The sequence below is a fragment of the Lithobates pipiens genome, unplaced genomic scaffold (assembly GCF_037356315.1).
Source record: "Lithobates pipiens isolate NorthernLeopardFrog02 unplaced genomic scaffold, aLitPip1_a1.2 Scaffold_18, whole genome shotgun sequence".
NCBI lineage: Eukaryota > Metazoa > Chordata > Amphibia > Anura > Ranidae > Lithobates > Lithobates pipiens.
The window spans coordinates 560,739,606-560,752,204 of NW_027507758.1; the positions used below are offsets into that span (position 1 = coordinate 560,739,606).

At 47.0% G+C, this 12,599-nt stretch overlaps 1 non-coding gene across 1 annotated transcript; it reads right to left on the reverse strand.

Annotated features, from left to right (window-relative positions):
* Positions 1-10,158: 10,158 nt before the first annotated feature.
* On the reverse strand, positions 10,159-10,340 carry LOC143990511 (U2 spliceosomal RNA). The gene has a single exon (XR_013277373.1). It is a non-coding gene; the product is annotated as a U2 spliceosomal RNA (small nuclear RNA).
* Between the last annotated feature and the right edge of the window lie 2,259 nt (positions 10,341-12,599).

Here is a 12,599-nt window from a genome sequence, read left to right on the forward strand (position 1 = left end):
CTTCAGCGGTATAGGGACTGACGCACAGTCTGCTAAACACTAACACACAACCTGCTTGGTCCACAAAAGTTCTTATAAGGACTGGTAACTTGGTATAGGGTGCTACGGTACATAGGCTTGAGTGCGGTACAGTCTGCTGTTCTGTAAGGACCGCTATCGGTCCACAATAGATAGGGTTGACGTGCACCACTGCTGACCGCTGCCCTATACTGCAGCAGTCCTTCAGCGGTATAGGGACTGACGTACAGTCTGCTAAACACTAATACACAACCTGCTTGGTCCACAAAAGTTCTTATAAGGACTGGTAACTTGGTATAGGGTGCTACGGTACATAGGCTTGAGTGCGGTACAGTCTGCTGTTCTGTAAGGACCGCTATAGGTCCACAATAGATAGGGTTGACGTGCACCACTGCTGACCGCTCACCTATACTGCAGCAGTCCTTCAGCGGTATAGGGACTAAGAGTTTTGTCACAGGGTCATTTAAAAAATGACATGCAGAGGAAGAGGCAGGCCCTTCCGCAGGGGTGGTAGGGGTAGGGCAGGAGCAACAGGCTTGAGCCAAAGTGGGAAGTTGCAGAAGGTGCGTTCAATTACTTTAAAGGATGCACCAGACTTGGTTGAGTGGCTCGCTCAGCCTTACTCTTCTGCACCCTCCTCATCCTCTCGATCTGCACCCTCTTCTTCACTCTCTGCTATGTGCACCCCCAAAGACACTACCACCAACAACACGACCACCACCACCACCACCACATACCTTCCGCTTGAGTCACTGGAATTATTTTCCGATCCATATCAAGAGGACATTTCTGATGCGCAGCCACTCTTGGTATTGGATCAGGAAGAGGAGGTAGCAACAAGCGCTACTCAGCAGTCTGACGCCAGTACCCAGATCAGCCCAAGGAGGAGGTTGGTCCCCGGTGTTGCTGCCTACTCTACTTATAGCGGTGGGGAAGGTGACGTTGATGATGACGTGTCTAGTGATGTCACGTGGGTGCCCACAAGAGAGGAAGAGGAGGGGAGTTCAGAGGGAGATATGGACCAGCAGATAGGGAGGAGAAGCAGCAATGACTTACATTGCACAGCAGGGACAAAGCAGACTGCAAATGTATCAGGAGCGAGTCATCGACCATGTACGGTCACATCTGGCGCTCCCAGGACACCGGCACATGGCTCCGCAGTGTGGGCTTTTTTTAACGTGTCCGCTGCTGACAATAGCGTTGCCATCTGCAATCTTTGCAGTCAACGCGTTAGTCGCGGTAAGCCCAATACTCACCTAGGGACGACCGCCTTAAGAAGGCACATGAGCAGCCATCACCGAGCCCAGTGGGAGCAACGGAACACACAAAGCCACACTGCAGGCTCTCACCGTCCAGCCTCGTCTTCTACTTCTCCTTCTCCTCTCTCCTCACAATTGTCCTCCACTCCACCTTCCATCACGCCAAGCTCACATTTTTCTGCAAAAAGGCAGGCTTCCGTGGGCCTAATGTTTGAGCGTAAAAAAATGATGACGCCGGATAACCCTCTTGCCCAACGGTTGGCGGCTGGCTTGTCAGAACTCATAGCCCGCCAACTACTGCCATATAAACTGGTGGACTCGGAGGCCTTTCGCAAATTTGTGGCCATTGGAACACCACAATGGAAGGTCCCAGGAAGGAAGTATTTCTCAGAGAAGGGCATCCCAGAGCTATATGGCCATGTTCAGCGGCAAGTGAATGTATCTCTGGCACACAGTGTCGGTGCCAAGATACATCTGACCACAGACACGTGGTCTAGCAAACACGGGCAGGGAAGGTATATCAGTTTTACTGCCCACTGGGTGAACCTTCTGACGGCCGTCAAGCATGTAACCCGTGGCACCCGTGTAGATTTGGTTTTACCGCCACGGATTGCATGCAGGCCTGACTCTTCTTCTCCTCCTCCTACTCCATCCTCCTCCCTCTCCTCCTCAGCTGCCTCCTCCTTTTCCGCTGCTAACGTCTCTTCCACTGCACCGCCCAAGCTCCCCAGAACCTATTCCACATGCCAGGTGAGACGTTGCCATGCCGTGCTGCGTCTGTTGTGCCTGGAAGCAAAGAGCCACACTGGCCCGGCACTCCTTTCAGCTTTGCGTTCACAGGCAGATGAGTGGCTAACACCGCTCAATTTGACAGTTGGTAAAGTGGTGTGTGACAACGGTGCCAATCTGCTTAGCGCATTGAAACAGGGCAAAATCACGCACGTGCCGTGCATGGCACACGTCTTAAACTTGGTCGTGCAGCGATTCCTTGTCAAATACCCTGGGGTCCAGGACATCTTGCGGCAGGCAAGGAAAATCTCGGCCCATTTCAGAAGATCTTACACGGCCATGGCTCGCCTTGCTGACATTCAGCGGCGACACCATCTGCCGGTCAGACGTCTTATTTGCGATTGCCCGACGCGATGGAACTCAACCTTCTATATGCTTGATAGGCTGCTCCAGCAGAAACGTGCAGTTAACGTCTACCTGTATGAACTCTGCGAAAGAAACGGTTCTGGGGAGCTGGGTTTTTTTTCACCGCGCCAGTGGCTGCTCATGCGCGACACATGCAGACTTCTGCGGCCATTTGAGGAGATCACCAAACTGGTCAGTCGCAGCCATGGCGCCATCAGTGACATGGTACCTTATGCCTTCTTTCTGGAGCGTGCATTGCGTCGTGTCATTGATCAGGCTGTGGAGGAGCAGGAGCGGGAAGATGAGGAAGTCGCAATGCTGGATGAATTCCCAGGGGGGGCTACTCTATCTGAGACAAGTCAACAACAGGAGTCTGATGAGGAGTCAGAGGAGGATGGTGCCGGGGCGGATGAGCAGGAGCAAGAAGAGCATGCTTTAAACCTTTCTGGGATCCCTGTTGTGCGAGGATGGGGAGAGGAGAATGAAGAGGACGACATTATCCTGGATGATGAGCAGGAGCCAGGCCACCACACCGCTTCCACTTTAGTGCAAATGGGGGCCTTCATGCTCCAGTGTTTTAATAGGGACCCCCGTATAAAAAGCATGAGGGTCAAGGACCAGTACTGGGTGGCAACGTACTTAGACCCCCGGTACAAACACAAAATGGCGGAAATGTTACCGCCGTCGCAGAGGGCTGTCAGAATGCAGCACTTCCAGGCCTTGCTTCGAGAAATGCTGCATTCTGCTTTTGCGTGCGCTGGCAGAGGAGCAATTCCCACTCCCAGAGAAGGATTTGCGGGTACCAATCCAACAGCGCCTGCAAGAAGAGGCCGGTTTGAAGATGTGTTGGTGACTTCGGATATGAGGTCATTCTTTCAGCCGACCCATCGACAGGTGTCATCCGGATCCAGCATCAGGGAACGCCTAGACCGTCAGGTGTCCGACTACATTGGGTTAACGGCCGATGTGGACGCTCTGAGGAGTGATGAACCCCTAGACTACTGGGTGGGCAGGCTTGACCTCTGGCCAGAGCTTGCCCAATTTGCAATCGAACTGTTGGCTTGCCCCTCATCCAGTGTCCTGTCCGAAAGGACGTTCAGCGCAGCAGGGGGGATTGTGACCGATAAGCGTACTCGCCTAGCTCACCACAGTGTTAACTACCTCACATTTCTAAAAATGAATGAGGCATGGATCTCGGAGGAATTCAACACATGTGATCAGTAGACCATGTATATGTCTATAAACAATTTTTGGAATCAAGCACACAGACCTTCTTAATTCATTTGGCTCACTTCCCTGACCCAAAAAAGCACACCGTACTATATGCCCCTACCCTCCTCTTTGAAGAGGTTGAGCGGTGTCATATTTCTACTGGGGCTGCTTATTATGAGGGGTTCCCACCATCCCTGTGCTGTGCTGACTTCCTCCTGGGTGTTCTTATTATGAGGGGCTCCCACCATCCCTGTGCTGTGCTGACTTCCTCCTGGGGGTTCTTATTATGAGGGGATCACACCATCCCTGTGCTGTGCTGACTTCCTCCTGGGGCTGCTTACGGTGCTGCTGTCAGCGCTGTATGTCACGGAGCTGCTGTCAGCGCTGTATGTCACGGAGCTGCTGTCAGCGCTGTATGTCACGGAGCTGCTGTCAGCGCTGTATGTCACGGAGCTGCTGTCAGCGCTGTATGTCACGGAGCTGCTGTCAGCGCTGTATGTCACGGAGCTGCTGTCAGCGCTGTATGTCACGGAGCTGCTGTCAGCGCTGTATGTCACGGAGCTGCTGTCAGCGCTGTATGTCACGGAGCTGCTGTCAGCGCTGTATGTCACGGAGCTGCTGTCAGCGCTGTATGTCACGGTGCTGCTGTCAGCGCTGTATGTCACGGAGCTGCTGTCAGCGCTGTATGTCACGGAGCTGCTGTCAGTGCTGTATGTCACGGAGCTGCTGTCAGCGCTGTATGTCACGGAGCTGCTGTCAGCGCTGTATGTCACGGAGCTGCTGTCAGCGCTGTATGTCACGGTGCTGCTGTCAGCGCTGTATGTCACGGAGCTGCTGTCAGCGCTGTATGTCACGGAGCTGCTGTCAGCGCTGTATGTCACGGAGCTGCTGTCAGCGCTGTATGTCACGGAGCTGCTGTCAGCGCTGTATGTCACGGAGCTGCTGTCAGCGCTGTATGTCACGGTGCTGATGTCAGTGCTCTGTATTACGGTGCTGCTGTCAGTGCTCTGTATCTCCTGCACCCTCTTGTTTGCCTACCCTGGTCCCTGACCTTCCCTCTCCTCCATTGCCTTCATTAGCTCCATAGTCCTGAATTGTCAGAACAATTTCCCAAATAAAAAAAAAATGCTTGTAGTTATCGATCCCAAATTCACCTCATACATGTATTATGCTATTGTCCAGGTGGTGGGACTACGTGCTACCCCCTAATAATTACCCCGTGGCCGCAAATTCGACCTAAAGGTTTGCGAAATTCGCCTCCCATTGAAGTCAATGGAGCCCGCGGCGAACGGTCGTTTTCGCGAACGTTTGTGTCCGTTCGCGTTTCGCGTTCGCGAAACGTCCCGTCGGAAGTTCGTCCATCACTACTCACCTCACATTCTTGAACACTATACAAATTCACCAAACGATAGAGTATCTTATAATGTTGACTAAGAACATCTGAACACGGTTTCTTTAAATTGCTACTCAACCACTTATACTTTTTCAAAACTCTCCCACCACTATATCTTACCATATCACCAACTAAATTATCCATTCCACTCACTATCACAATCATTCCTAAATACTGCATACTCAGAAATAGTTTCACATCAGGCATCCCCCTTCCACCTTTACACTCGTCTTTATACATTATCTCTCTTCTTACTCTTTCCATTTTCGCTCCCCAAATAAACATAAAAAGTTCTCTAATGATCCTCTTCAGTATAACCTCCTTTGGAAAAAAAAAACAATCCTGTATAAAGTAACAGTGGTAAAATAATAGCTTTAATCAACAGAATCTTCCCCACAAAAGTCAGTTTTCGTAATTTCCAAAAGGCCACTTTTCTCTTAATTTTCTCCAAAACCACTTCCCAACTTTTCACCCCACTTATTTCCTGATCAAAAAAGATTCCCAACACTTTAATTTGCTCCTTCACACACTTAATTTTAAACTTTTCATTCATATCCCATTCACCAAAACCACAACATTCGCTCTTATCCAAATTAATCTTAAAACCAGACGCTCCACAAAAACATTCAGCTAACAAAACAGCACGCTTCACCGCCCTCACATCAGCACACACAACAACCACATCATCCATATAACCTAAAGCCTTAACTTGTCTTCCACCACTTCCAGGAATTGAAATACCCCGAACCATTTTTTCTTTACATAAAGCAACTATTAAAGGTTCAATACAACATATAAAAAGTAATGGTGACAGAGGGCAACCCTGTCTAACCCCTGAAGCTATTTAAATTTTTTCTGTTAACGCTCCATTCACAATTACTCTTGAACACACATCCTTATACAACACACTCACCATCTTAATAAATTTCACCGGAAAACCCATTCTCTCTAACACAAGAAACATAAATTGATGACTAACTCGATCATACGCCTTTTCAAAATCAAAAGAAACCAAAGCCACCTTTTGTCTCCTAACCAACACATCATCCAACACATCTCTTAATAAAATTAAATTTTCCCATACACTCCTCCCTGGCACCGCACACACCTGACTTTCTCCAATCACACAATTAATCACTCTTTTAAGCCTGTTTGCCAACAACTTTGCAATGATTTTATAATCCACGTTTAGCAACGTTATTGGCCTATAATTACAAATATCCGCCTTATTACCTTTCTTAAATAACAAAGATACTACACCCTCTTTTTGCAAATCACTCAGTGCCCCTTTCTCAAATACTTCATTTACTAACACACACAAATCTTCTTTCACCACATCCCAAAATTTTAAATAGAACTCAACACTCAACCCATCACACCCAGGTGTTTTCCCCTTTGCCATACTCTTAACCACTGTCTCCAATTCCTCACATGTCACACACTCAATCAACTCCTCATACTTACATTCATCCAATTTTCTCTCCAATCCACTCAAAAAATCATTATAAAAACCAGCATCAATCTCTTTCTTCCCAAATAAATCTTGATAGAACAAAAATACTTTCTTCAACATTCCATTTAAATCCGTACACCCATCAATCTCACTAATAACTGCTTTTTTCCCAACACACTTTTTAAAGAAAAAACTAGTACATTTCTCATTCTTTTCAAATTCCTCAACTTTTGCCCTAAAAATAATGCTTTTCCCTCTCTCATCAATCCACTTACTTCTTACTTTCCGCACCACTTCCATCTCATCACCAACATTCACTCCAATCTCCTTTAACTTAATCAACCCTTGCCACCTTGCATTCAATTCCTCATAACACCTCAAACTCTCTCTCTTACGTACCACCCCCATCCTACTAAAAAACACCTTACACCGTCTCTTACACCAATCCCACCATTTCCTCACACACTTGAATTTCCCTTTCACCTTCCTCCAACTCCCATATAACTCTCTAAATCTCTCCTCTACTTGCCTATCTTCAAGTAACATAACATTAATTTTCCACAACCCTCTCTGTACCTCAACACTGCCTTCCACTTTTAAATGTACTAAAACTAAAGAATGATCCGAAAACAAATTTTCACGCAACTCCCACCTTGTTGGCTCTAGCCCATCAGAAATAAAACAATAATCGATTCTAGATTTTCCGTTTGAACCTTTCCAAGTAAATCTACTTGATTCATCTCCTACAACCTTCCATGTATCCCGAAGTTGCAAATCTTCACAAATTTCGTTCAAAAGTCTCGAAGATTTGTCCAGCAAATGATCCCCGCCTCTATCATCTCTTGACAAAACACAATTGAAGTCTCCCATAAAAATGACTGGCTCTAAACCAACTAAGAAAACCTTAAATCTTTTCTAACAACTCATAACGTTCATTTTTCCGAACAGACCCATATAAATTAATTATTCTAAGGATTTTTCCCATAAAAGAAATTTTTACCATCATCGCTCTACCCGGTTCAATATGAAAAACAGAAATTATCTCCACTTGGTTTGTCTTCACCAAGAAACCTACTCCAGAATTTTTTGTTTCATTTTCCCCCGACCACAATGATGGGCCAAGAGTCCAGTCTTTTTCCAGTTCTCCATACGATAATCTGAAATTAATTCCGCATTCTTGCAATAAAATAATGTCTGCTGGAGTATTTGAAAGAAAATAAAAAAAAAACGATCTTCGTCTACAACTCAAAATAGACCTCACATTGAGGGACGCAATCCTCAAAAACATTCAAAATTCTGCAAAAAGGAAAAACCTCCATTTCATACTCCAGGCTATCCTGGTTCAAACCTTTGACCATCTACACACCTCCTTTCAACCCTTGTGTCCGAGATCACAGAATCTCCATCATCCTCCTTCCCCACCTCTATCGACCATGAGAAGGAATCCGGAGAACCCATCCCCTCGGAAGTATCCTCCACATCTCCAGGTTCCATTTTCCGCCTTTTGTTCCCCATATCTTCTACTGAGTATTCTTCTTGCCTTCCCTCTTTCTCAATCCGACATTCCATCTCTTCACATGGCACTTCAGGGATCTTCTCTATCAAACTTTCTTGCACGCTTCCACTTGTTTCTGGCACCACATCCAGACTTCCACTCTTCACACCACCACCTTGTGGTGAATCCGAGCTCTCCTCCATTGGCACTTCCACCTCCTCTTCCATCTTCTTTTCTTCTCTAGGAGCTTCTTCCTTTTTTTCTTTTCTCATCTTCTCATTCTCCAATTCTTTCTCCATTTCGACCACCTGTCTCAATACATCATCATCATCCGGGAGGTTCTTTTGTATATTCTTTGGGCCAGCCACTGTTTCCGAAAAAAGTTTTAGTCCTTGTTGGACACTCTTCATACACATGGCCTTGGTTTTTACAATGGGTGCACTCTTTTGGGACTCCTCCGCATGCCCCAAATTACCACACTTTCCACATTTTTTCAAAAGTTCACAATCTTTCGTTACATGTCCCACTGTTCCACATTTCCAACAGTACGCTGGCATTCCAGAATATTTCAAAAAACCTCTATTCCTTCCGATTTGAAAAGTCTGGGGAATGTGCTCAATACGATCTGGAGTGAACTCATTTGCATAAAAGCGTACTCTATAGAGTCTCTTACCAGACCAAACACCAACAGTATTATCTATGAGTTTCACAAACTCCACTTCCTCACATTCCACCTTGAGAAAATCCGTCACTTCTCTTGTTGTTACATAAGGATTATACATCATGACTGTAACCATTTTCCAAGGATTCCTATGCAAAAATTCTATTTCAAAATTTTGCATTGCAGGTTCATCTTGTTTTCTTTCCCAATCTTCTTTAAAAGAGCGGTACTTGTAATGATCATTGAAAACAATTTCAACAACACCCTGGTTCCTGTACTCAGCCATACACCACAAATCCTCACCATCTACATCATATGGTGAGAGCACATTTTCCATCACAATTTTAGCCAGATCACTTTCGTATTCAGTTTCTTTTATCTCTACTTTAATTGCATTCTTAAAGCGAACCTCATGGGCCGCTGAGGTAAATCTACCGTCCTCCATCTCACATGCAAATTAGGTACTCTTAAAATAGAAACCTTAATCGCCCTCGGCCTTCTCCATACAAAGGGGGAACCCCCAAAAGTACGATGCTCACCTGGCCAGGCTCAGAGGCCTGGCCCGCTGATCCCCCGAAAATTCGGTCACGCGTGGGAGTCCTTTGATCGTGCCAAAAGGCCGAGAAGCGATAACCCAATTATTCTCTTTTCCGAGCGAGCGGCGCAATGGCCGCAACCCAGAGCTCACTGAGAGGAGCTGCTGCTCTCCTGGCCCCCTGTCTGCCCTTCCCCCGCGTCTAGACCGGGCGGAGACGCTGATTAGCAACTTTTCACACCTGGCCTGGCCAAGCAGCCTAATCCCCTCCTGATGACCTAGATAGGAATCCACAATTTCTAACACCTGTCCAACACCTTTGCAAGCACCTGCTGACCCTGGCAATGACCAGCAGGCAGACAGCAGCAACAATTGCACTCATCCAGTTGCTTCTCGTTGCTGCTCCACCAGGGAAAAGCATTTGCATGAGACCGCCTCCTGGGACACGTGGACGAAAGCCGAAAAGGCTGGGACCCACTAGAGGGAGACACAGGCTGCTGAATGAATACTCAGGCAGTGACTGCTTTTCAGCAAGCTGGTTGTACGAAGGGACAGGAATGGAGCAAAGTCAGGCCTATTGCAATGGCTGAGCTGGCTGGATATGGCTAGGAAAAAGAAGGCCTCATCTTGGGCCTTGCCTAGAAAGTTCATTCATACTCGAGCTAGCTGCCTAGTCGAAATGTGTCTACTTGCTGACTTCCTAGGTTTGGCTTCTTGCAACTACTGCCACTTCACCTGCTTTTTCCTGAGCAAAAAAATATTGAGTGAGCAAGGAAGGAGGAGGAAGGGAGAAAGAAAGGCCAAGAACAGACACGAAGCAAAAACACCAGTACACACAGGGGTTAAACGCAAGTTTATTGCAAAAATGAACAACATACAGACAGTTTGTGAGCAGCAAAAGTAACATTGCAAGTGAGTGAGCAAGCAAGCAAAAGGATGAGGAGGATGGAGGAGAATTTGCTGTTTGAATTCATTCTGTTTTTGGAAACTGCATAAGAGAGGGGTGCACCGGTCCTGGAGGTACTGCAATACCAGGTCGATGCGTGGAGTGGACAGAGCAAGCTCTTCTTCCATCTCCCTGTTCTAAAAATCCATTTAATATATGGTCCCCAGATAGGGGACGTATCAGATATTAAACTGATAAGAACAGATTTTTTTTTTTTTCCCACTCAGACTGAATCACTCAAACTCAGCATTAAACTAGCACTTGACACCTTCACTGAGCCGTGTTCCGTTCATCATTTGTGGCGTTAATCAAACAAAAAGATAAAATCATGAATAAAATTTCATATATATATATATATATATATATATATATATATATATATATATATATATATATATATATATATATATATATATATACCGTCTATACAATAAAATCTTAACCTTCACCAACCCTCCACCTCCCAAAATTCCAAAAAACATCAGCTTCCTCCACACCCATCTTCCTCCTTTCAACTGCTAATACATAAAACATCCCTGCCATCACCCAATCCACACAGTCATTTTCAGATACCACCAATTTTTTTTTCACAAAGGCACACCAGGTTTCCCACACCACCTCCCTTACCACAGCAGATATCACAAACATCTTGCGCTGCTTCCTTTTATCTTCTCCCATCAACCCAAGAACACCAGACTCATAAGATACACCTTTCACCTCCACCACCCTTTGCACAAAGCCACACAGCAACCTCCAAACTTCTTTCACAAAAAAACATTCCCAAAATACATGCCTCACATTTTCAGTTCCTCCACAACCTTCCCTTGGGCATACCGTATATACTCGAGTATAAGCCGAGATTTTCAGCCTCTTTTTTGAGGCTGAAAGTGCCCCCCTCGGCTTATACTCGAGTCATTGCCGTCTGCCTGCCCGATCAGCGTGTCGAGCAGACAGACGGCGGCCATTCTACTATTCAAAAGCCGCGCCTCCCTCTCTGTGATAGGCGGAACACTCAATTTCCCAGCAGTCAGTGTTCCGCCTATCACGGACATCCGCTCATTCTCATACTATGGACGAGGATGAGAGGATGTCCGTGATAGGCGGAACACTGACTGCTGGGAAATTGAGTGTTCCGCCTATCACAGAGAGGGAGGCGCGGCTTTTGAACAGAGGAATGGCCGCCGTCTGCCAGGAGGAGAGCGTGGCACACAGAGGCTGCAGATTGGCACAGGTAGGCAGGGATGGACGGACAGCACAGCACAGCGACGGACGGGACACAGGGACACAGCGACGGACGGGACACAGGGACGGACGGGACACAGGGACGGACGGGACACAGCGACGGACGGGACACAGCGACGGACGGGACACAGGGACAGACGGGACACAGGGACAGACGGGACACAGGGACGGACGGGACACAGGGACGGACGGGACACAGGGACGGACGGGACACAGGGATGGACACAGGGACGGACGGGACACAGGGATGGACACAGGGACGGACGGGACACAGGGATGGACACAGGGACGGACGGGACACAGGGATGGACACAGGGACGGACGGGACACAGGGATGGACACAGGGACGGACGGGACACAGGGATGGACACAGGGACGGACGGGACACAGGGATGGACACAGGGACGGACGGGACACAGGAATGGACACAGGGATGGACGGGACACAGGGATGTCTCACCCTCGGCTTATACACGAGTCAATAAGTTTCCCAGTATTTTGGGGGTAAATTGGGGGCCTCAGCTTATACTCGGGTCGGCCTATACTCGAGTATATACGGTACCTCCCGCCTCACCAAATCCCTAGATTTTAAGAAGGACATGGTCGATAAGCAATTGTGCAGGGACAACCACACCACCTCCAATTGTCTATTCGTTATACCTTTTATCGATAAATTTTTCCAGCATACTTCGGCTTTTTTAGGGCTTAAGCCAAAAATATTTGTTGACAGTTCCCCCCTCCTCAACCATTTCCATAAGGATTCTTTTTTCCAAGCCCCCTCCCCCAACGCCTGCAACTGATTTCCCTGAAAAAACATGCTCATTTTTAAATAATATACTGGAGAAAGCATGGACATTGGCTTCGTCAAATCTTTTTTACACCAACCCCATTTCAACAACGGCCACCCAATCAAATACCGCATTAAGGCGGCCACTTTCCCCCCTGAATGGAAAGTCTTAAGATGTACCATCCACCACTGCACCTCCAGAAAACGAGAAATATTAGGGAAGTTATACCCTCCCATTTGCACATCCTTCATTACAATTTCCCTGGCATCCCTTTCCATTTTGCAACCCCAGAAAAAAAAAACAACATCCTAGTAATTTTCTGTACCCACCTTTTGTTGGGCGGAAAAATAACAGAAAAATACACCAAAATGGGCAGAACTACAGATTTTACAATCAAAGTCTTCCCAGAAAAGGACAGCCTTCTGGTCTTCCATAAATAAAGTTTTTTCTCCACCTTCTCCACC